Source organism: Opisthocomus hoazin, chromosome 10 (genome assembly GCF_030867145.1).
Source record: "Opisthocomus hoazin isolate bOpiHoa1 chromosome 10, bOpiHoa1.hap1, whole genome shotgun sequence".
NCBI lineage: Eukaryota > Metazoa > Chordata > Aves > Opisthocomiformes > Opisthocomidae > Opisthocomus > Opisthocomus hoazin.
In genome coordinates this window covers 28,000,877-28,025,766 of record NC_134423.1, presented here as the reverse complement: position 1 = coordinate 28,025,766, position 24,890 = coordinate 28,000,877, and the positions used below count along the sequence as shown (strand labels likewise).

General features: G+C 44.7%; 1 long non-coding RNA gene across 1 annotated transcript; it reads right to left on the bottom strand.

The window, feature by feature from the left end:
• Positions 1–21,901: 21,901 nt before the first annotated feature.
• LOC142362588 (uncharacterized) lies at positions 21,902–24,044 on the bottom strand. Its single transcript, XR_012765177.1, has 3 exons — positions 23,823–24,044; positions 23,598–23,726; positions 21,902–22,900 (listed from the first exon to the last, which is right to left on the bottom strand). It is a non-coding gene; the product is annotated as an uncharacterized LOC142362588 (long non-coding RNA).
• Positions 24,045–24,890: the final 846 nt, after the last annotated feature.

Below are 24,890 nucleotides of genomic sequence, written 5' to 3'. Positions count from 1 at the left end.
TTGTGGGCCTTTGTGGACAGGAGTGGGGTCATGCTTTTGAAGTATGTGCTTCATTATTGCTTTGTGTACTTTCCTATTAACTTCAACACAGTATCCAGCTTATCATTGCTTGATCCTTCATGCATCTCAAATGCAGCACTAACTGCTAGGCTGCATGTGTTTCCTGACCTTCTTTTCATTTCTATACAATGTCCATATGATCTATTGTAACTTTGAAAATTCAACTGCAGGGTAGAGATTTCTTTGCCAGAATTGATCCTTCTCTTTTCCTCAGAAACCATCAGATAAAGGAATACTTGTGACAAATAACCATGAGAAAGATCACCACATTAGAAATCTTTCGCTTTGTGCTATGCTAGCTCTGTGTAATTTGGACAGGTCCTCCGTTACTTGTCTTTCACCTGTGGGGTAATTATTTGCTTGCGAGTGACGAATATTCTTGAACCCATTTTGACCTGCAGAACTTCTGATAAGGAAAGATTTGCCTTCAGGCTTTGGTCCACAAAAGCTTGATATTCCTTTTTTTCCACCATCACATTATATTAGTTGAAGAAGCTGTACAAGATGAGAAGCTCGTTACAGCTATAGGGTCATCACTGAACGACTTTATCCAATGGCCTTCAAGCAATTCCACAAGGCTTTTCATATCATCCCTATTATAATAATCTTGTATACATTTTTTTAATTTCTACATCCTTTTCATCTAGCTACTGAGGGAAGAGTGTTTTACAAATATTAATGTATTTAGTCTCAAAGCTTGTGAGTTAGAGAAAACATTATGCCCAGGGCAGGGGTGGGTGAACTGAGGAGCAGAGAAAGGAAAGCGTTTGCTAATGGTCCTGGAGCCTAACTCGCACCTCTCTAGCTCCGTGTGCGACTCAGGGATGAATAAAATCAGGGCTAATATGGCTTCAAGCAGTTCTTTCGTATGGTGTTTTGCTGTGTGATAATAGCATTACTGTTTAGCTGAGACCAAGTTGTTCTGTGCCTCTTGACTGGAAGAGGTTGAGTTTTAATAAACTTCGACATCCTGGAGTTTTCTGATGAAAATGAAAATAATATACAAAGTATTTAGGAGGAGAACCAAAATGCTGGGGTACTTAAATGATTAAGATTGAAATTCAGAGGAGCTGTAATTCAGGTGCTGTATGCTCCCATTCCCTTCCCTGTGGGACCTGCTTTCCCGTGACACACTGCAATCGAATCATGGGTAGATGGCTCTGACAGCTCATGGGAGTTGGATTGGGGATCAGAAAACCTGGCAGGTGGAAAAGGGAGAGAGGATAAGACCTTCTCACTACACCCCTGCTGAGGCATCTTTTTTCACAGAAGGCAGGCCCTTGTCATGAGAAATCTTCTTCAGTTAAACTGCATTTCAGTTGAAACTTTTCACCTGCTCTACCCTTTCTTTCATTTGCAGTTTCTTCTAATGTTTTGCCCACTGGGTCTCTGCACAATGAAAAATGCCTCCTAATTCAGAGGTGACCGTTAAAAATGTGTGTTAACCAGGCAGCATCGTTTACAGGCAGAGCTGCAGCGTCTGGACAAAACTGCCTTAAGTGTAACCATTAACGATTTGCAACAGCACTGACTGTGTCAGGATAGGACATTTAAAATTCAGCCCATGCGCTTTCCATTCCAGAGAGTTTTGTGGTTTGCACAAGAAGGGTTATTGATAGTTTATCCAAATGTTTTTTGACAGACCCTTTCACACGTTCCTCTTAGGTGGTACAGCACACAGGGCTGCGTTTTATCACTGTTGGTTGGATGTTACCCAAGGCGGCTGTTCTGCCCTTGTTCATCACGAAACGATCCATAAAGCAAATTGGGATATCTAAATGCACCAGGCTGTTCACAGATCCCACAGCAATTATTTCGGTGTGTTGGATGTAGAAATGTTTGCCAGAGGTGGAAAGCAAGTTGCAAATTGTATGAAATCCTCTCTCTGTGAGTAGCGGCTGGGCTCAGTCCACTCTCACTTGCCCAAGGAGAAGGACGGTCTTAGTGAACCATTCCAGCACTAAGTAGAAGGCATATTTGGAGCTGAAATATTAAGTGCAGCCCACCATGGGTGGTCTAGCTTGAAAGCTGGACTAAAGGACAAAACTAATCTCTTCCAGCCTCACTGTTTATGCATTCTTCAGCCCTTGTCACGCAACACAAGGGCTGCTGGGCTGAACGCCCTTTGGCCACTGGTTATCGTCTGATGGTGGGGATATCCCGAGCCCACTGCCACAGACTAATGTGATGATATCGAGCTGGCATCTTTTTTCTTCTTACACAGAGGATTTATTCCAATGACCAACCAGCTCTCTGCAGGCCACAGGCAACAAATTCTTGTATCGCATGGGACCTGTAGATTGCAGTCTGGGAACAGTGGATTAGGACTCTGAATGCCAAAGCTGATGGATATGTGTGCCCAGAACCTGTGATCAGATGTATGTTTGTCACATGTGTCTCTGTGTGGATGTATGTTTTTGTGCCTGTGTTGTGTGTAGAGATGGTTATTTGATAACTGTCACGCGGGAGCAGTATGGGTGATGTGTCTTCTCTGCTTCTGTGCCCGACGCACGCATACGTCTGCATACAATGAATGCTCTTTCTTTGTGTTTGTATATAAGGGCTGGGAGAGCTGCGTGAAATTTGGACCTTTGCTTTCATGTGAAACACTATCAGATCATTCCTTTGCTGAACTGGTTGATCCGATTAGAGGTGCCTTAAAAAAAAAAAAAAAGTGAAGTGAACAGGTGGCAGACATAAATACACAGCTGTGCATTATTGCTGATTTTATTGCTATTTTATAATGTTGTCCGTGGTTATTTTACAACAATTTTCTCTATTCATGGCATTGCTGTAAATCTCATTGTAAAATGGCCCTAATGTGTAATGAATACCATTAAGCAAAATGGTGAAACTTAGAGAATCACTCTTTTGTTGTGAAAAGAGACTTAGGGATAGAGATGCAGCTAGGGGCATAGTGGAAAGCCATGGGGAAAGAATTAGGGAAGCGAAAGGCTTGTTACATAACGAGGGTAAATCTCCGTATGCGATGGCGTAAAAGCATCAGGGGATAAGGCAATAGCTCCTTTACCCACTAGATGGAGATGGAAAGAAGCATTTTCTGCATGACGATAATCCTGGTAGCTGCCTGCTATGGACGCTGCTTCTGTATTGAATGGCTTTTACTTACAGTATCTTAAGCCTATCCTTAAAGCAATTACAAGATTTCTCCAGAGTAACATTTGGCATGTGTGGGCTATATCTAGGCTTTTAGCACCGGCTAATTTGCTTGGGCTAATTTTGTATATGTTCCCATTTATATTCATGGTCAGTATCTATTGTAGTTACAGGCTTTTTCATATAAAAGGTACCTCATTCTTTTCTCAATTTTATTGAGAATTAATACAGCTTCGTGTATGTCAGCAGGATGAGGCTAGAGAATTTGAAACACTTTTCCCTCTGAAAATCAATATCTCACTGGCTCTATCTGTCATTAACTTTGCTCGATTCTTTAGTACTGACAAAGCCTTTTGGGGTCAGGTCCTCTGACAAGAACTAACTGAAATACAGGATTCCCTCTCCTTTGAGAAGTCCAGCACCAGAGCTCTCTCCGAAGTCCAAAGTAAATCTTGGAAGTGTCTGGTTGTGAAAATGTCAAACTCTCTGAAAGATTTTTGTTGGTGGTGCTAAAAGTTGATTTTACCACAAAATGAAGCCAAAAGTTTACAAATGCCTCAAACCCAGAGGTTCTGAGATTAAGGAAAAAAACCCCCAGAACTCCTGGCACATGGTGTTTCTAAGTGAAGAGGTAGCGGGGATGCCCAGGCTGTGGCTGGCTGCATGCTGCATGGCTCCACAGCTGCGCTCCCTCGCTGCAGTCACATCTGGAGCGCTCCCAGCTCCTGTGGCTTCCTCTGTGCCGCCGCGGCACCAGCACTGCCTGCTTTTCCAGATGCTCTGCTTCCCGACACAGAGCCTGGAAGCCCAGCTTAGCTAGCAAGGCCTGAAGAAAACAGGATTTGCATTCAGTAGCCCTCTTGGAATCCACGCCCATGGACCCACTGTGATGTGCTGGAAGTTTGCAGGGCATTTCTGACAAAAATGTTTTGGACTCACCAAAAGAGCATCTTCCCCTCAAATGGTGTGTTGCCTGAAAACTTCTGACCAGTTCTGCACTGATTGCTTTGGGATATGGGGAACAATTCAATGAATACCAGAAAGTCATGGAGCATCTTCTGTGTTGGGAGCTGACTGTCCTTGTAGTGCTCGGGAACTGGAACAGCCTTTCTTTATTTTCTGAGAATCTCTTTTGTTGAGGTTTAGCTAACTGTTTAGTTCACTGTGTGACCAGGGCAGGCTAAGAGCCTGCAGCTGAGTAGCTGTGCCAGCTCTGCTGATGGATGGTGAAGCACAGAGCTGCTGCAATTCACTTGCCCTTGACTGCTTGACCATCTCTTGAGCTCTGGGCTGGCTTACAGTCCCCTTCCACTGTGCAATAAGCTGTCTTCTTGCAATGTGCCTGCTCTAGTGCTTGTAATGACTGTGATGGCTGAGCAGAGAAAGTATGTTTGAACATGGCCACGAGTGTTATACAGATCATGTAATGCTACCCCACAGGGCCATGCTCCAGCCGTTAAGGCTGTGCGTCTCCATGCACTGCTTGCACCTGAAACATTTGCCCCAGTCTCTTGCAACCCCCAGAGGACTGGTAGCTCCACAGCAGCACTTATTCTTTCATTCTTTGCTTTTCTTTCTTCTCTCGTTTGTCATTTACTGCGTGGGGCAGAGGCGCACGTATAGATTTCTGCACCCCTCGGACAGCAGCCATACATTTGGAAATGTGGGTCCCAGGGGTCAACGTGCTCCACACCTGCAGGTCTCAGGCTTTGCAGGGCAGAACCTAACACATTTGTTATGCTCTTTATTCAGCGTTGCTGTCGCATTTCATTCTTCAAAGGAGCGAGATCAGAAATCACTTCGGCAGACCCTTCTCTCTCAACAACCAGCTTTGTGAATCACTTTCAAGCCTGCCAAACCTCAGCAGTGTGAACAGGAGTTATAACACTTGGGGCTGCTCTTGCAGAGGAGCTTTCCCACAGACAAGCTTTGGCCTCCCTGCAAGATTATGGGCTATTTTTAGAAGGCGGTGATATACAGGATGTTAGAATAAACGCTGTAATGGTCTGCTGTGGGCTTGAACTGCATAAACTCCACAAAGGAGAGAAGTAGTGCAAGTGTCATTCCTCTAGCAGGGGCCACAGTTTAGCAAGGGTGGGGGATTTGTCCTGCCCATGACTGGAAAACTTTCATTAGAAGAAAACAAGAAATGGGTCTTGAATAGGTGGAGTTGCCTGCAGGCTGGAAATGATGCTGAGCTGCGGTTAAAGGCAGGTACCACTCCTGACTAACACTTAATGTGGCTTAGCCGCGCTGTCTCGCAGAGCACAGCTCTGGGCATTTGCCCTGGTTGCTTGTCCCTAAAACTGCCTCAGGAGGCTTTCTGCAGTTAGCAATCTGTTTTAATCTCTGGAGAGATTATTTACTCTCATACCTCAGCTCTTACAGCTGAGCCTGTGCCTGGCCTTCGTTTCAGAGCTGCCCGAGCGCTCGCTGTAACAGCTGCCTTGTTGGAGGTGAAATTTCAGCTGTGCCAGAAGAGGCTTGCGAGGAAGTTTGTGTTACACTTAGTCATGCTGCTTGGTTCCAGCAACGTTATTTGTCCCACAAGACAACAAATGCAAAAATCACTTACAAATGTGTAAAAGCCCCCAAACCACTGAGCACCAGGCAGAAGCACTCTTCTGCAACCCACCGATTGCTCTGAAGGTGTCTCTGGCATTGAAAGCCTGCTGTTTGTTGGCCTCTTGTAACAAAATACACAAACTATGTCCCTCACGTGGCAGGGGGAGTTGGTTTCCAAATCTAAGTGCTGTCGCCAAGAGTGTGTTAGAGCAGTAGAAAAGAAGTATTTGTTATTTAAAGAGGGATTACACTTTCCAACTCAGAAATGTGTAAGGTTTTTCAAACTGATTGCAACTCTTTCTTTCACTGGAGAGGACAAGTGTGTGGTCTGGCTGTAAGCTCAAGTGGAAGGAAATTGGAGTAAGGGTTTTTTTGATGATATTTGAACAATGTCTTTAGGAAGACCTCAGATAGGCAGCAAATATGTCACTGCAAGGGATGGTCAGGTCTCACTCTTCCCTGCTGGGAACCTGGACCCAGTGCCTGGCATGGGGGACGGGACGTGCCAGAGACTCCACACGCCAGCTGATATTTCCGAGCATCTGTGAGGAAGTGCAGCTGTGTGGATGCTATAGGTGACAAGAACCAGTGCTCTTACTGGTGCCTGCGGCTGCCTTGGGATATCAGGACTGATTCCTGTGGTAGGTGTGGGTGCTTACAACAACAGAAATTAAATTTGTATAACAGGTGCGGATTGCGAAAGGTAGATTGCTCAGCTCATTTTATGCATGTGAAGGGCTGTATAGTGAGTATGAATCTAATCCTTTTTGGTGCTCCAAATTCCTGTTAACTAATATTGTATGCCTTTTATTTCTCTAGTACAGATGACTGGGCACTTTGAGTATTCTTGCTCCCATGGTGAAGCTGTGCTCCCAGTTCCCAGCACCACAAAGAAGTAAGAGGGAAGTGGGAAATGTATGATCATACAGGACTAGGATGAGGAGTCACTGAGTGTTGAGAGCAGACCAGAAAATTTCTCCTATGGTTAATTAAATGAGTGGAAGTATTCCAATAGCAAGCGTTTGGAATGGCTGCTATTGCACGCAGGAAGAAGTGTGAGGGTGGAAAATGTCTTGTGTGAGAGCATGGAGGGGAATAATCTCTCCTCTGTGATGAAGTGAGAGAGGAGTCATGTCTGGTGGCACGGGCACCCCTGTGTGCGGGGCTGGCATGAGGGCGGCCTTACACAGCGAAGCCAGCCTGTGCCTCCACTAAAGTAAAGGCCTCTGAAAGGGAAACCTGCAGGTCAGTCTGTTTGACCTCCACTGAGAAACAGCAGTCTGGTCCCCTTCGTGTGTGGTGACAGCTTTCTGTGCCGGGGGGACACAACCCTGGACATCTTTAACATCCCCGGGTGTGATAGAAACACGGGTAACATGTTTATCGAAGGAACTGTCTTTTGCATGTTGTACACCCATGTATCTATTTCAGGGTAGAGCAGCTTCATTTAAACTGCCTGGAAAGATTAAATTATATTATTCTCTTAACATGACAAGAGGGTGACAGACTCTGGTTTCACCGCACAATGGTACACAGCGAAGCGGAACTTGGAACATGTACCTGCTCCCTCCCGGGGAGGAGCGTATCGATCGAAGAGCCGTGTCGTGCATTAGAAAGATGAGAAAGCGTGGATTAATTTCGACAATCTGATGTAAAACACGAACATCCCCATCTTGAGCTAAACCACAAAGGGGGGTTCTGGGCCTGTCAGGTGTCACAGTGCAGGCAGAGCAGGGGACTCCACGGCACCCAGGGGGACAGAAGACCAGTGGAGGAACAGCTTTCGGCTTTTTCATCTTTGCTTTGTTGTCAGCTTCTGACCTCGTGACAAATAAATGCAGCTTTGCATAGACAGAACAAAATAATCCATCCTGTTTTCCAGATGGGAGCGAAAACAGTCCCTTGCCTGGGGACTAGCTGGAGGAATGAACAGAATTTCACTTTCCAGATCTTCTCCCTGCCCTTTGGCAGATCTATATAGGTAAACTTTGATTTTGATGGAAGTCTGGCACGGAAGATCTCTGGGCCTCCTTTTCTTGTTTGCAAAACACCATTTCCCCACCTTACAGGAGTGTTCTGAGAATTCATGCATTAAAGATTGCTAGGTGCTCAGATTTGGGGGTAATTCATACAGGTGACTTGACAAAGATAGACTGCTTTGCAGTGCATTAGACAAGATGAGCCAGGCACTTTTGATTAAAAGACAGTTAGATGGACATTGAGTGGTTCGTAACTTCAACATCAAAGCTCTGGTAGAAATACGTGCTTGGCTTGCAAATCTGTCTGTTCTCAGAGGTTTTGGCAGGACCTTGAAACCCTTCAAGCTTTTCTCTGTTAACATGGTAAAGTGCCTCCAGTGCAAGTTTTCACATGTGCTGCAGAAATATTTATTGGACTAGGAAGAAACCGTGGAGCTGTGCTGACGGCTTAAGCTCCTGAAGGCATCCATGCAGCAGGAAGATCAGGCACTAAGTTAACACTGACAGTAAATCCTGCGGGTTCTCATGGCTAATATCAGAGGTTCCGTAGGCCTTTTTATATCCCCTGTTGCTTACTGCTTACAGCTCCTTGCAGTATAGGAACGCCAATGGCTGGCGCATACACGGTGACTTTGATACTAGAACAGGCTCTTGCTCAGCACTGAAGGGAGCCGATTGCTCTGGGACGCTCTTTCATTAGATGTTCGATTTGTTTTCAGGAGGAGCAGGGGACTTTGTCAGGAGAGAAGATGGCATCTCTGCTTCTTCCACGTCTGACTTTAAATAGCTTCTTGGGAACACCAAGCCTCTGTAAGCTTTATCCCAGGTGAATGCATCAGGGTCTGACTGTTCTGCACAATAATCGTAAACCTCCAGAGCTTGGAGCATGAAGCACTTAGGAATAATGAGACCTCTTGTTGTATTTCCTTACACAGGGTCACACCGTGACATCAGGGAACTTCTGCTTAAAAACTGACATCACAAGACTGCGTAGCGACTACTGCCTTGACTAAGTAGCTACCGTCATTACATGTGAAAGCCAGTTTGTTTCAGAAGGTTGAGTTCCTAAATACTCAAATCATACACACAACTGCTTACACAAAGCATTAGTTCTGCTTAGTTCACGAACAAGATTTATGTGCGCGCTGTGCTAGAGGCAGTGAGACCATACTGTGCAACAAATGCTGTTCTCTGACAATGGCGACTGGCGCTCGAGGTTTGATACTGGTAATTTATCACAAAGGCTTGACAAGTTTAACAATACATCAGGTAGATTTAGCCTCACTTTGAGCTTAATGTTCCTCATTCTCTTATGTTCTAGAAACGACCCTTTGGTGAGGTCCGGAGGCTGGGAAGCTGGCTTAGAGGTGTAATGGGACTCACTCGTGGCTATCGTCAAATCTAAAATTGTTCCTTTGAATACTGTCTGCAGCCTTTAAGATGCAGACTGCAAGACTTTAATGCCACCAAAGGGTTTTTCTTGGTAGTGAAAAATCTTCCTCTTGATATTCAGCAGTTTCTTTATGGGGTTGTTTGGTCTCTAGACATGAGAAAATCCTGGCAATTTTGATCATTTGAAGAGAATGAGTAATGCGTAGTGCTTAGTACAGTGTGTCGCTCTTCAAATCACTGATTATGCTTTATTTTCTATTATGTTGAATGGAGTGATTCTATTATGGACTATCATTTTCTCTTTTTACTGCAGTTTATTTCAAGGATTCCTGCTGGAGCCCTATCTACAGAGCATTTCTAGATTACAATTGACTGTCTAAGACTGTTTCAGGAATACTTAATGGGCCAACTCAAATTAGCCAATCTGAAGAAGTGAATTTTGGCCTTGAGAGCTCTCTGAACACATGCCATTCTGCAAGCAAAGGGAAAAGGCTGTGTGCTGTCAGAATTTCAGTAGGTGTCAGTGTGGATTTTAAGCTGGATGCTCAGCTTGAGTATTTAAGTTCTTTTCTTTGTGAATTTATCACAGTCCTGTTCTCAGTTATCAACCCTCGATTCAATTTAACCTCCTCTTTCTGCACTCTGATCAAAGATTGCTGGTGATAGATGGTCACTAACTTAGATAACGGAGCCAGGATTAAGAGGGGTCTTTTGCTCCTGCGGTCATAAGCCTCCACAAAACCATGACCCAAATATTCTGCTTGTGTGGCTGAGGACTGTAACAGAGCCACACATCTGGCTGAGGCAGAGGGTGAGGTACTTCACATCCATCCTGGTGTGACCTGCTGTGTCCTTATCTGGCAGGAATCGCTAAGCCTGCATGGGAAGATCAAAAGAGCTCATCTCGTTCAGCCCATCAACATTTGGGCATGACTCGGATTGCTGTCAAGAATACATCAAAGGTAAACACAAGAACAAATAGGCAAATGATGGCCAAGAAGGGAGGTGGGCTGCCAGCGAGAGGCTGTCTGATCTTCAGGGAATGATATTCACTAACAGCCTTCAGCAGGGACGTTGTGATGGGTGAGAGCAAACACTGAGCAAAGTAGAAGGTAGCAAGCGGTCAGTTTATGGCAGTTTATTGCAGATTTTGGGCAGTGTTTCAGCACATTTCTCATTTGATTGGCTTATTTGACTCTAATTACTACATTTTCAAAACTTATGTGATATGTATGGTCAGGAAATATACTGCTTATTGATGGGACTGGACTCTGGAGCATACTCTTCAAGCTACAGAATTATCTAATTTATAATATTCTTCCTCTTTAGCTTGAGGAAATTCTAAAAAGGAAAAATGCAGAATTATAGGCTAGAGGTGTATATTTTCCCCCAAAACTCCTCCTCCTCTAGTTATAAAATCTTGCAAAGGTTTTAATTTCATAAACTGAGACAGATACAGAGACACTGATCCAATAAGTTGTCTTTCAGGGATCATTATTAAAATATCAAGGACTAATTTAATTTTCCCTCTGCATGGTTTTATTTTTTCTTCTGTTTGAGACGCAATTGTTCGTGTATATATAAGTCACAGCTGCAGGATACACTGAGTATTCAGGGACCGGAGGAGAAAAATATCAATGTGGACGCAAGCCTTTCTCAGCTATTTTCTAGGTGGTCTTCATTTCAGTGGCATTTATCAAGTACAGAGAGCACCAGGAAGACTGATATCCATTACAGAGCCATGCAGAAGTCCTCAAGAAATTAGGACTACAGAGAGCAAGGCACATCCTTGCCAGGGTTCTTTATGTTAAGTTTCTTGCCCCTGCAGAAGGGCATGGGTTAGGCTAGGGGACCAACAAGGCCTGCATAAACCACTGAAGCTCCATCTTATGGCTGTCTGCTTTGAGAGTGTATCTAGCCAGCAGCCTTGGGATGTGCCGTCCCCTCCTCACTGCTGGGCAAAGCTGTTGGCGCATTTGTTAACGGATGCCTTTTGCTCCAAAGATGGTGGATTTCATGATTATTTTTTGGCATTGCATTCCCTTTTTGGGGAAGTGCATAACTAGCTATTTCAGTATGGGTTATGCTTACAGTATGTGAAGCACCAGCCTGTTTGTTTGTTTGTTTGCTTGTATAAATGAAGATGGAATTAAGTGCATGCTTAAGTGATTTCCTGGTGCAGGATCCAAGTTAGAACTTTGTGATGATCATTAAGGGGCCATTAGCAAAAAAAAAAAAAAAAAAAGAAAGATGTTAGCCCATGTTTGATAGCAGCCTAGAGAAGAGTGTAAGTGCCCTTCTTATTATTAAAATATTCCAGTGCATTCCCCTGGTCATGCTTTCATTGGGAAACAGCACTTCACAGAGAGGCCTCAATACGTGTACCTGTAAAATCTCTTGTGTGTTTGATGTTGGCACTTGTCTGAAGATGTATTTTTCCAACACAAGCCTGAGTCAGTAACAGACAGCTCAGAGGAAAGGCTGGGCTCCAGGAACAAATACAGCTTTCGTCTCCTCTCTTTGAGGGCTTTGGATCGCAAAAAGCAATGTAACCTGGCTGTTCGGTGTGTTTCTGTTCTGTGTTCAAAAGTCTGATGTGGAGGAGCCCAAGAGCTGGCAATCGGTATCGAGTTAATTCCTGCCTTCATTGTTGCTGCCTTGCGAACTTCAAAGCAGAAAAGCTACTCTCTTTACACCTACAAGCATAATTTCCAGAGCTGAAGCAGGGTAATTTTCACATGCAAATTCAAGAGGCCAGCCTGCCTTATCGGAGTGGGTTGACATGGTGTTTAATGGGACAACAGCACCTCTCCTTTACTTCCTAGACAGGGGAGCAAGGCAGCAGAAAGGAAAGGTTTCCTTTTGCTGTTGTTTTAGAGGAAAAGATGTGTACCTGTACAAAAGGGGAAAATACCACCTTGTGCTTTGTTTTTATGCTTTGAATTGTGTTGAATGCTGGAAAAAACAGAATTCAGTTTACCATCTAGAGCTTTATATTACATTTTTCATAAGCTGTTGGAAGCATAATGCAGAAATCAAAGACTCGGCAAAGGAATAGGTCAGCTTTACAATCCCTGTCGTTCTCAGGCATTTAAAATACACAGATTTGTGGACATTCATCATAACATTATTAATGTAGTGGGAAAACAGGGAGCAAATTTATAGTATTTACAGTTCTCACTGTTGGTTTTCTTCATATTCTCTTTGGGACGGTAATTTCTCTCATTTGCTATTTCAAAAGCCTTCTTCTTGGTCTTGAATATTGGTGGGTTTTTTTCACTGACTGTAACAGTGGAATTACTGGGAAGAAAATTTATTCAAAGCGGAGAAGAGCGAGTGCCAGGGGACCAGGCAGGATAATAACTGCTGGTGTGATTTAGGCAGGTCGCTTAGCAGGAGTAGCTAAGCTTGCAAAGTCATCTCAGAAATGACCTGAAGATTTGAGTTGCTCAGCCTCTGAAAACTGCTGTAGCTTGGTGGGGTTTTTTTCAGCAGTTGCGCAAAGCAGGCTGTGGGTTTTCGGTGCAGAAATGTGGCTCTCATGCTGCCTTTGCTTGATGACCGTATTTGATTCTGCCTGTAGCTGGGCTGTCTGTCGGTGGCATGTCGGTGAAGAAGGGCACGTTGAGGAGGTTTGCAAGCGTGGCCCCAGGCGTCTGTTGGCCCTCAAGCATAAGCCTGTGTGCAGGATGCTATGTATAAACATGTATATAGCTAAAGCTCATAAATACTTGGGAAGCTACATTTTCACAGCCCAGCCTCTCTGCATTAGTTTCCTGTGTGGGATATCAGGTGCGTGTGCAGCTTTTTAACATGCTCAGGAAAAAGCCTTATCCCGATGCAGAGTGTTTTCGGGTCTGGGCAGTACTTTTCACTGGATGGACTATTTCTGAGGCTTGCTCTCCTTGAACAGCGCGCAGGGAACGTGTTGCTGTTCCCTGATCCAGGCACACAGGCCAGTGTGGGTTGGCTGTCACCTCCCTACACCCCACCATGTCTCTCCCAGCTGTGTGGGAGAGAAACGGCTGATGACCTCTGCAGAAACTGAGGACTTCATTGTTAATTGCTATGGACTCTAAGTCTGATTAAAATCAGCCTTTATTAAATTAAATAAGCTCCATCTGTTAATAGTGTGTGTGCCCTTCCACTGAAGACAGAGAAAGCAAGTCGAAGGGAGAGTCTTTCAGATGATATTCTTGTTTCAGTTAAAGTGCAGAATAAAGAAGTGGCTCAGTCCTTGAAGTCTAGTCCAGATCACCCCAAGTCTCCTGTCTGTAATGAATCAAACCTGAACCTCAGCTCCAGCGGCTGTGTGAAGTGGGAATGGGAATAAAAATCTGGATTCAATGGAATGAATCTCAATGGTTTGGGGCCCATTCTTCAGTGCTGACGATAAACGTGAGCCAGGAACTGGCCTGAAATCATACTGTGGGTGACATAGACTTGTGGCTTCATCCTCATTCTTCTTTTTAACAATTAAGTGTGTTGGGATGAAAGGGTTTTCAGGTACCTCTGTGAGAATCTTAGTGTGAAGACAGATGTAATTTGGCTGGGCACTTCAGTCCCCTGGTTTTGTTCTGATTTTTCATGGCCCTCAGATCTTGAAGTCAGTGAAGTACAGAGGACTTGCCATTTGTGTTTGCATGTATGCATCTGCCTTCCCACTTGATGAAGCTTTTAACTCACCCTTTGATATGCAGGCAAAATGATGTAGAACTGAGGTCTAAGTATGGAGGAACCTTTACTAAAAGAAACCCTAATGAGGGGAGCTTGGCAGAATTACAATACAGCTGATAAGATAATGATGCCTCTGCTCCAAATCTCCCTGAAACAGCCTCTTGGGGCATTTGGATTCTGGGTCTGAAAGGGTTGCTTGACACCACTTACAAATCAGCCCAGAAGACTTGCTGGTATGAATGACCTCTGGGCAGCTTTCTGATAGACCTGATATGCTAAAAAACATTTGGATGGATAAAAGAGAGCTCTGGAGAGGAAGAGGCATCTCTGGGTCCATGATGCTGTCACATACGTTCCGTCACCTTGCTTTTTGTGGCACTGGGCAAACAACATGGAAACTGTGTAATGCCTGGATGAGTAAGACCATGCAATATCCGTAAAAAGCACCATGTGGCACCTGGGGTAGTCCATGGTCATGATGGACCCTGTGGCCTTTGGTGGACCTCTGTGGAAGATGAAGCCTGAGGAACCAAAATGCACCTGACTCCCACGTGAGAAACTGTGAGCAGATGCTATGTGCTTAGGTACAAAGTGAGAGGGATGTGCGTCTTGCCTGACGTCAGAACAGGATATTCCCTGCAATCATGCACCAACCCTTCTCCTACCACAGTTTTCAGGGAGCTGTTTTTTTCTAAGTTGCAGATTGTGTGCATGCTTTCGTTTTTCGTGGGGATCAACTCAACTCTGTCCACGTACTCCAAATCCAGGTCACTTCTAGATGCTGGAGAATCACAGAAAGTCTGTTTAATGAAATCCATTTGATTTCCATTTGAAAAAACCCGTTTCCATTGAAACGAGTGACAAAACTCCCACTGATTTCATGTAGGCTGAGTTTTGTTCTGAAGTCACCAGACAGTCTGGTTGAGTCTCTTTGATTTGTTGATTGAAAGTTGAGGCTCTGTAAATGCAGTGGTCTTTCCCACATTTGGCTATGTTGAAAATATCACAAGGACATCCTTTTATGAAGTATGTTGTACTGTGTTCCTTGACCTTGGTCATGTGAGCAAAAATGAATTTTTATGTGTAAGTAGCAGAGGTAAACATTAAGTAATATTTTGGGGAGATTTATTTTAGGATTGAGAAGAAAATGCAAAAGGTTTATTGTACATTCTGCTTTGGCAAGAAAAGAGCAACTTTTCTTATGGTGACCTAAAGAGCATACAACAAAGATAAAAGGATGTAATTAAGAGAAAGTTGAACTTAGGCTGAACTTTTCACCAGATACTGGAATACTGTCCCAAAGGATGTGGTGGATGCCTCTCTGTCTGAGTCACAATAATGTCAAACTGAACTTCTGTTCACTGAAAAATGTACAGCGGTGAATAGGAATATTGCCCTTCCTCCCAGGGACGGATTCTGTAACCTCACTGGTCTTTTTCGTGCTCATTTCTGTGATAGGGTCTGGCCTATTTTGACAATTCCCTTATCAGAGAACAGTCCTGTCCTGCCTGTCAGGTCTTCCAAATCACTAAGACTTAGAGAGATATGACTGTACTGTTAACTCGTGCCTGCTTCTATATCAAACCTTTCTACCATCTACACGGAAAAAATTCTCTGCCAAAAGTCAGGTTTCTACAGTAAAGCCAACTTCTTTGCCAGTGAATTTAGAACAAAAACTCATTGCTTTTAACAGAGGTCAACAATACCAAAGCAGACCTGTGGTCTTAGAAGACATGCACCTCATAAATCAAGACGAATAATAGTGTTTAAAAGCTTCAACAAAGCATCACTGGCTGATCAGAGAAGAAACCACGAGTGTGGTATGCAGTAACCAAAAAAGCCAAATGTCAGAAGTAAGCAACATGTTCATGCAGTACAGAAACTTCAAACTCTGGGAAAACAAGGGAGGAGTCTTTCCCCATCGCAATTCAGAAACAGCCAAAATATGGCCTCATCTTTATACTAGATAACTGCTGCTGTGTGCCCACAGAGTAAAGAGGACCTTCTTCAGCTAAATGGGCTGTGAGCTTGATCAGGTTTAACATAGGAAATCTGTGGAAAACTGAGGCAAGAAGGGAAATCCCCTCAAAATCAAGGGAGAGGACTGTGGGATGTTGATTGTCAGATCAAGTCAGCCTAAAATCTGTCTGAACAGCAGCAGAAACCATGTCAAGTTATTTCAAAAGTACTTGAGCCCAACCCACCATTATCCTGACAATCCTGATAAATCCTACTGACTCTTGTTGTGGGTATTGTGTACGTGCCTTCTAGTAATCATCTGCTGTACTGGGTGTAGGTGTAACTTCATCACTGTCGCAGGGCCTTTGAAATTAGGGGATTTTTAACCAAGTGATTAGTGAGTATGATCTAACTCCAAAATCCCAACCAATGCACAAATACTTCTTTCGATTGCTGTCTTTGTTGCCATGCCTGTATTCTAGCTTAGCAGAGTCAGAGCTTCAAACATGTATGTAAAATGTTGTGCCTGAGATGTCCCCCTCTGTTTTATTTTTTCCTTAACCTCACCAAGGTTTTGCTGAAAGAGATAATTCATCAGTTTCCCATGCCTGTGAGGGAAGACTTAGGCATTGGCAGACCAATGTTGGGGAAGAAATGAGAAGCAGTGAGGTTTGGGGAGAAAACGGGGAACCGGTCCTAGTTTTCCTTAAGCAAGGAGCCAGGCTTGGCCAGCAGTTGGCCTTGGATAGATGGGCAAACTGTATTTCTGAGGAGTTTGGGAAAGGTAATCTATCCCAGCAGGGCTTTTGGATATTTGCTTGCAATTACATTTGTTTTAGTGAAGTGAACAGAATTTGCTCTTTGGATTTTCATTTCCATGCCCGGAGTTTAGAGTTGCAGGTACCACCTGTTAACACTATGCAAACAAAATATAATTGACTCCCGCAGGAATCCCTCTGAAAGGCAGCACCTTGGGATTAAAGTTGCAGAGCCATCTATCTAAAATGATGTGGCAGATTTAATTAACGTGTCTAAAAATACACAGGCTGCAATCAAGCCTTTGCTTCTGCCCGTGTCTGTTCCCTGAAGGGGAATGCACATAATTTTCAAAATCTTGGGTTCTGTCAGCCACCTGTGAGTTGAATTTATTGATGCATGAGATTATCATAAAATTAATTTGGACACTGCTGAATTAGGAGGTTGAAAACAGGTTGAGAAGTAGTTTCTCACCCAGTTTAAGCAATATGCTGTCAATAATGTTCTTTCAAGCCCATATGCAGAGCATTAGTAGACAGCTACAGTTACAAACTGTAAATGCATGGAGATTGGATGCATATAGTCCCTTGTGGCACAGAAGGATCTCCGTGGTGTGGTACCGGGAATGATTCGGAATGACTTGAGTCTGAGCGGCAGATAACTACAGACATCAAATACATTTCACTACTTGCCACTCAGGAGACAGATCTTTGCTACAGAGTCAGAAAATGGCACAGCACCGAAACAGCCGAGGAGCCTTCAGTCAATATGTCTGTCTGTCTAGCCATCGCTTGGGGTTTCAGGCTTTATACCCACTTTTTAATTAAAAGAACTTGGTTTTGTTAAAGCAGTAGTGGGCAGCGATGAAATGCAGTTTGCTCAGACTGCAGGAAAGATGTTAAGGGAAAAGAACAAATAACGTTTCTAATAGTGCTGACATGGTCTGCATAGAAGTAGCTCCCAGTGAGCCTTCTTGTGCTGGCAGGTTATGGCATTGCTCTTTGCCGGCTTTTCACAAAGGTCCTCTTAGGCTTTCGGGTGCAACAGAGGGCCTGAAGTTAGATGCCCACGGTCTGGCTGAATGAAGCCGTATCAGTGGCTTCACTCACAAGCCCAGCTGGGAGATTTCAGGTCAGGTTCTTCTCTGGTAGAGCTCCAATAAGTTCAGTGAAACTCTCCCAGAGCATTGACCTAACTAACTAACCAGCAGTAATATTCCTTGGAAGTGAAATAATACTCTTCGTCCAGAAATTTCAGACCCTGTAGAGACATGTGTGTGCAAATAGTATGGGGAAACAGAGTGCAAATAACTCTGAGGACTGACATCCTTGACCAAATTTTAAAAATTGCTTGTCTTGCTGCACATGTAGTCCCGTGTGAGAGGGTGCAGCTCTGCTGGGAAGGGGCTTAAGGGACCTCAGGGTTTGGAGCTTGTAACTCAGGCTCTTGGCAGACAGAACTAGATATTGCCTGTTAGGCTTAATTCATGTTTCAAGGTTATCTTACAAGCTAGAGATTGATAAAACCACTTGTGAGAAGCTGAAAATTGGGGATCTGCTGGCTTCCAGTGCCTGTGACTCCTGGGAGAAGGGCTGTAGCGCATAGACGTTATTTCAGCCTGGTTGTGATGGCTGCCCCAACTGCCTGCTGATTATCTGCCTTCGTTAGCACAGCAGATGGCTGTCGGTGTCCTGGTAGCTGAAGTGGCCTCCCCAGCCATTTTTATAACCGCGCTTCAGGGAATAGATGTAGGTGCCAAGGTGACTGTTCCAGTTTTAAAGCCCAGTAAGATAAGATGATTGAGAAAGCTTTAAATAAAAGCTAACCTGTGGAAATCCCTTGACAAATCATCCGTTTGTGAACTTTTACTTCCTCTTGCATTGCCTTAATCTCCTCCATCAGACAGGCTAAAGAAAGCCCAAGCATATAAGAGAACTATTTTAATTTAGACCACCAACCTCATCCACGTTAACAGCTGGGGCTGTTTGCTAAGGCCTTCTGCATGGGAGATAGCATGTGTTGGAGGGCTAAAACCTGGAGGTCCTTCAAAATGGAGTAAAAACGTAAAATAAAAATAAGAAACTGTAAAATATTTCCTTCTGATAAAGAGAGGAGCAGAGAAGAACTGTTGTGCAGTGCAAAATGCAAGTTCATGTGTCTGCCACAGGACTTCTTTACCATCAGCAAAGGCTGACTTTAAGAGTACATTTATGTCTGTACCGTTGTCAGCAGTTGTTTTGGTTTGTATTTCTGATCACGGTGGGATTGCAGGGGTATTTTAGTGTGCCTGTTTGTATGTGAACTAATCTAATGAAGTCTGGTGGGCTGCTCACGTGCCCCGTTACAAGATCAGGGCTGTACAAGTCGGTGTTGTGAGGCTTAATGACTTTGCACAATGTTAAATTGTGCATCCTCTCGGAGAGAGGGTTCTGGCTCTTTTTCAAGATCTATAAATACTCTGGAAGTCAGCCTGATTTCTTGCTGAGGGCTGTGGGCACGGTGCAGGCTGGGTGTGTGTACACGTGTGCTCTGCAGGGAACTCCTCGCCTGATACAGGGCTTGCAGTCAGCCGGTCTGCTTTTCTGAAGAGACGGTGGAGAACACCACAGAGAGAAGCAGGCAGTTCCCCCATGCAGGATGGTTTTATTTACTTTTTCACCTTTCAAATGCCTTACAAAAATGTCCAGAGGCCATTAAATAGCTTGTCTGTTCCTCCCGTGGGTGTCCATCCTGTGGGGAGGAAAATGTCCAGCCCTGGGTCAGATGTCAGCAAGCCGAGGCTTTTGGAGAAGGAATGGGGATGCGATGATGAGGAAAGTATCCAGGATTGTGACTAATGGTTAGGGAGAGCTGTGAGATGTAACAGTCCTCTTGCTACTGAGTCTGCCTGGGGTTGCGCAGAGAAATGCATGGGTGACCGTGAAGCTCTGCAGAGCGGCATGATGCGACAGAAGTAGCCCTTGTATGTGGGGTTTACCTGCTGCAGTTGTGAGAGAAAGGAATGATTGCTGCAGCCTCCAGGAAATGCATTTTATTAATTTCTGTTACTGCTTGTTACCCACAAGCAGGGGAGCAAGTGCACTGCTGATGGCTGGTTACCGGTGGGGCAGCCATCCGTAGGCCGTGGGTCTGTCTGCAGTGGCAGCAGGCCCTAGGCAGCGCACCAGAGCTACCACCAGCCCCAGTAAATAAGTTCTCAAAATTGTTTTTATAGCAGACACAGAATAAGTCTTTTGGACTCCAAAGTAAATGCTTCTTCTGGAATTTCTCAGTGGATTTTTATTAGAGCTGGCTGAGGCTGGAGGAAACAGTCCCTCTGACGTCAGAGGCTTTATGTCGGGCTGTTTCCATTTTTATACTGTGCTCCTCTGGGCATTTAAGGCATTTCCATGACATAGCAGATCCACCTGGAAGTGCTTCATTCCCTTCTGCTCTGATTTAAAGCAGATAGAAGTTCTTGCCTGTTGCCAATTACTAGAACGTGTTTCTGTCTAATTTCAGGTATCGTTTGGAGTTGATGTCAGTGGATAGTTAGTTCTTTGGAGCGCAAACCTTGGGCAGACCAGGTTTCCCATAAATAAGCGAGCAAAGATGCTGAGCCTAGACTGTTGCTGGAGATCTACGATCACGCTCCCTCTCCCTGTGCGTTGTAAAATGTGCGGTGTTGCATCTGCTGGCTCCTGGCCAGGTGTTTGGGTCTGTTTAGCTGTGGCTAGACTTGTTGCATGTGTTCTTCATTCATCACAGGCCATGTCTGAACTTGGCAAGTGCTGCCTAGGCCATGGCGGCAGCTCTGCCAGGTGAGCCATTAGCGGCTGGTCTCGGCTGGAAGTCTTCTTCCTGCAGGTCTTGAACGCAATTCAACCGTGCTAAACAGCAAACCGCAGCTACGCTCACGTGCGTGCAGTAGTGGAAACAGTTTGACACGCAAATCAGAAATGTCACTTCATTTAGCCAATGACTCTTGGCGGAGAAAGACCTGGACTTGTGCTCGGACCTTGCAAGAGACCAGATGGCTAATGTGGTCATCAGCCATCGCACTGTAATCCCACATCAAAACTTGGCTTTCCACAGAGGTCTGTGAACAGGAGTGAAATGTAGAATGTTAAATACAAAGCAAAGCAGAACCACTCCATTATAACCCGCAGTGATGGGAATTCAGTGCTGCTTTTAAGCAGCAGGGTTCTTAACTCCAGGCTTTTTCTATTTGGTTTTATTTCCCAAACCCTGCATTATCTTGTTAGGAGAGACATTATTTCCCTTTGGTAATTTCTCTTCCCTTCCTCAACTCTCCCGCATTTTTTAAGCTTGCAGTGGGGAGATTAAAATTTATGGTTGTTGGAGCTCTGTCTTTCTTTATTTCCCCCCTTTCCTAATTCTTCAACTCATCACGTTCAAATAGCACTAATTAAATCTGTTCTCACTTAAAATGCAGTCCTGCCTTCAGTAGGCAAACTTACATCTGGACTCTCCTGAAACAGTCTAACCTTGGCAGTATTTCAGCAGAAATCAGTGGCACTACACTGGGGTGAGGTCGGTGTCGATAGATCCGAGTCAGGCCTGTGGTTATTAGAGTTATGTGCGGTCAGTACGCTACTATCTGTCAGAGGTCTTTAGCTCACATGCGAGGTTACGTGAGCACAAGTGCATTGCTTGTCTGGGTCAGCTCAGGCTCAGCAGCAGATCAGCCGGCTAGGAGGGGGAATGGCAAGGAGCCGTTCGGATCCTCTGCACTGCTCTGTTGATTTGGGGAGGGTTTATTAGCCTGAGAGTAGTGTCCAGCCCACAGTGGCTGTGAGCTGCATCCAAATTGGAAAGTCTGTGGAAATAATAGAGCAAAGACGCTGTCAGAGCTGGCAGCCAGAGTCCCTGTATTATTGCTTTTTGCTGTCAGGTTTATCCCAACCTTTCAATACCTACGTAATGAAAAATTGCTGGTAGATTGCTGTGCAAGCCTTTGGCTGGTGTGTATTAGGAAAGCGAGGAGCTCTTCTTGGACCAAGCCTGTAGTGTGGACGTCTCCTTGGAGGTAATATCCCAGCTACCCAAATTCAACATGTGCTTCCAGCTGGCTGTGGCACTTTTTCTCATGATCTGTCCCGGGCTCCTGTGTTTCTGTACACAGCTGTCTTCCAGAAGTGGCTGGATTTAACGGCACAGGAATTTTTTCCTCCTGCCAGAGGTTTTGGTACCAGTCTTTACATTTCTTTCCAAAAGAAGAGCCAGAGACTCTGCAAAATCTATATGAGACTTTGCTGTTGCAATCGACCCATGACATAGGAGCAATCTCAAATGCCGAGATAGATATGTAGTTAGTAAGTAGCTTTGAGAATTCTTTGGAATAAAAGATACATATACTGTATAAATGTAAGATACCTAATCAATTTTATTGCTAGGTTTGTGCTGAGCTACAGTGCTGGGGAAAGATCATACATTGCCATTCTACATCTCTTGGGATACAGTGGGAGACTTGCTTAGACCCAAGAAAAACTGCTTCTGTGCCTGCCTCTGATTCATGCTGCATAGTTAAATGCCATGGGAAAGCACTTGTAATACAAACACTTTTGTTTATAGGCAGACATTTAATTATCATATTACAGAATTCTCAGAACCAGCTGCCACATGAGATTTCTGGCTAGGACATTTAACATAAAATTAAAACACAGCGTCACATGCCCATTTAGCTGAAAACCTGAGCATAGTATTTGCACGTTCCTGTTCTCTGTAAAGAGCTTCCTGGATGATATTTCTGTGCAGATTAGTCATGAGAAGTCGGCGTGCTGTAAGCTTGATGACGTCTTTGTGACTGGATCAGAGAACAAATATTGTGATCTGTGCAGCATGGGCTCCCTGCGAGTGATTAAATTTCTTCTCCAAGGAATCTAGGTCATTTACTAAGGTCAGAGCACTGGGCATCTATGGAAAGGAAAAACCAAAGTGGATTGTTTCCATGCTTTTGAATCCAGCATTTTATTGATAGTCCTGAATGCTTTGGGAAAACGCATGATAGTCCCAGTACAATGTGGAAAATAATGCTACGTCTTAATAACTCTATATAGAGGAAAGCTTGGAAACCTACTTTGAATCCTCATATGGTTTGCAAGATTAAATCATTTTCTCAGGCAAGCAAGGATTACATTTGTGTGTAAGAGTGTGCAGGGCTGTGTTTTCTCTCCTCGTCCCTCTCTGCTTTTTCCTGCACCGATTACGTCTGCCTACTGGGTTGCATTCCCGGCTCCGATACTCCATGTGCTCCATGCACCAGTTCCCTTTCCTTCTCTTCCTGCCAGTTCCATTTGGTCCCAGTGTCCAGGTCAAGATGTGCTTCCAGTATTCCAGCAAGGGCTCACTAATCGTGGGTAAATGCCCCAAAGGTGACTCAGGAACATAGCTCCCTGTGAGTACAAAAGCACAAGATTTCTGAAGCATTTAAGTCTTCTGGTGTCAACAGTGTCTACAGGACTAGGTGCCTGGGTTTCTAAAACAGTGGCACAGGAAAACACAGTGAGTGAAACAAAGAAATCCCTTTCCTACAGATACAACTGAAAGGAGAAATCTGCTGGTTTCCTGGTCTGTTTTAGAGTGCGTTGTCAGGAAATTAGCCTACGACATCTTCCTACACTGAGAACAGGAGATAAACTGTCAGGAACATTTCGCCAACATATTTCTAGAACGCAAAATCCCATTTATCCTGTAGGGAGAGACTGTCTTAAATGCCATCTAAAAATTGCTAAGTGACACTGCCTTGCCACCGTGCTGTGCTATAGGATGGGTGGGAGTCAACTGCTCCAGATCAGGACATGTACTTCTCTCGGGATCTTCCACCGATTTTCACTCCTTACTCCTGTCCTGTCTCTGGGTCTGGTCTTTGCCTATGAAGCCATAAACAAGCCAGAACGCTGTTCTGCTTCCATGTGATAAACCCATAGCTGTGGGACTCCCAGGAACAGCGTGGAAGTTTATGTCTTTGCTGGCTTTTTGGGGGGGTGGCTGGTGAGCCAGCTCTCTTGAATGAAAGCTGGAGCTATCTGAGCTATCTGGACTGGTGCAGTGCTGTGAAAAATTCATGCAAGGCATAGAAAGTGCTGTAACCTTTTGGCACTGGCTCGAAGCTTCTCAGCGGTGTTGGCAAAATGCGGTCAGAGCAACGCAGCTTGGATGAGAGCCCTTGAGAGCTGCTTTGCTGAGAAGCTGCTGCTTCTGCTAGGCAGTGTCTCCTCTCTGGAGAAGAAAAAAAAAAGCCACATTTAATATACCTCCGTCTTGTTTGGTGCCAGTAAGAAGGAACAGGAAGGCTGCTTCTGGCTTTGTAGATACCTTGCAGTAGTAGAGCTGGTCTCTTTTTTTTCCTGCGGCGTACGGAAAGCAGCCCGTTAGCAGGGTCAGTGGTCATCCTGGGCAATGGTTTTCATGTCTGCTGAGACCTGGATCGGTATTCAGGCTGCAAATGAGGCTTTACCAAGCTGCTTGCCTGGTGCTGCGACCTCTGAGCTCACCAGAGACGTGCGCAGATCCAGCTGCAAATACTGAAAGTGAGAAAGGGAGCAGGGGAAGGAGACTCCTAAAGCATACGGGAGGAGGATTGTCGTTTGTTTATTGGAGGTTTTTTTAGTTCCCTCCCTTCTTTATCCTGAGGTCATGAAGTGTTTGTTTTTCCAGCAGTGTCATAGTGTGAAGAAATCCAAAAACACATACTCCTGTTGCGATATCATCTGCTGGTGGAAACCATGTGATTGTTTTGAAAGACCGGGAGTTTCTTCACAGAGCAGACTGATTAGTGTTGTCTGAACTGTAACTCGAATCACTAAGCATCTGCCCTGCATTGCCACACTGGATATGATGAAAAATGACCCATAGTCCACCAGGAACACAATTCATTCTTTGACACACTGGGTGAGTGTCTTGGGATTTTGAAGAAAATACTTCAGAGATGGGGGGAGAGGGAAGGAAGATAAATAAACATAGAAAAGACTCCATGTAACAGCTGCAGGGCTGGCGACAGGCTTCCAGCTTGAAAAAAGTAGTCCAGGGACAGTTTTACACAGCTGCACTTCTGTGACCTTAGAGCTGCAATAACCATGGCATGTGTCTCAGCAGAGCAGAAAACCCCGTGTTCGAAGCAGGCACCTTATTTCCACTGTGCTTCCAAGAGAAGCCTGAAGTCTCTGTGAGTTTCTCATGCAGATGGGGTGAAGAGGATGGACAAGGGGTGTGTTTTCACAGGCTCCACAGGAGGATGAGACGTGCTGTCTGTGAAGGAGCGTTGCAATTGCCGTTCCTGCTGGAAGCAGGAAGAGCTGAGCCTGGCTGGGGCAGTTGGTGGCATCGGACCTGATGGTTTCCCAGGAGTCCCTTCCGTGTCTTTGGTCTGCGTGATTTGAGAAA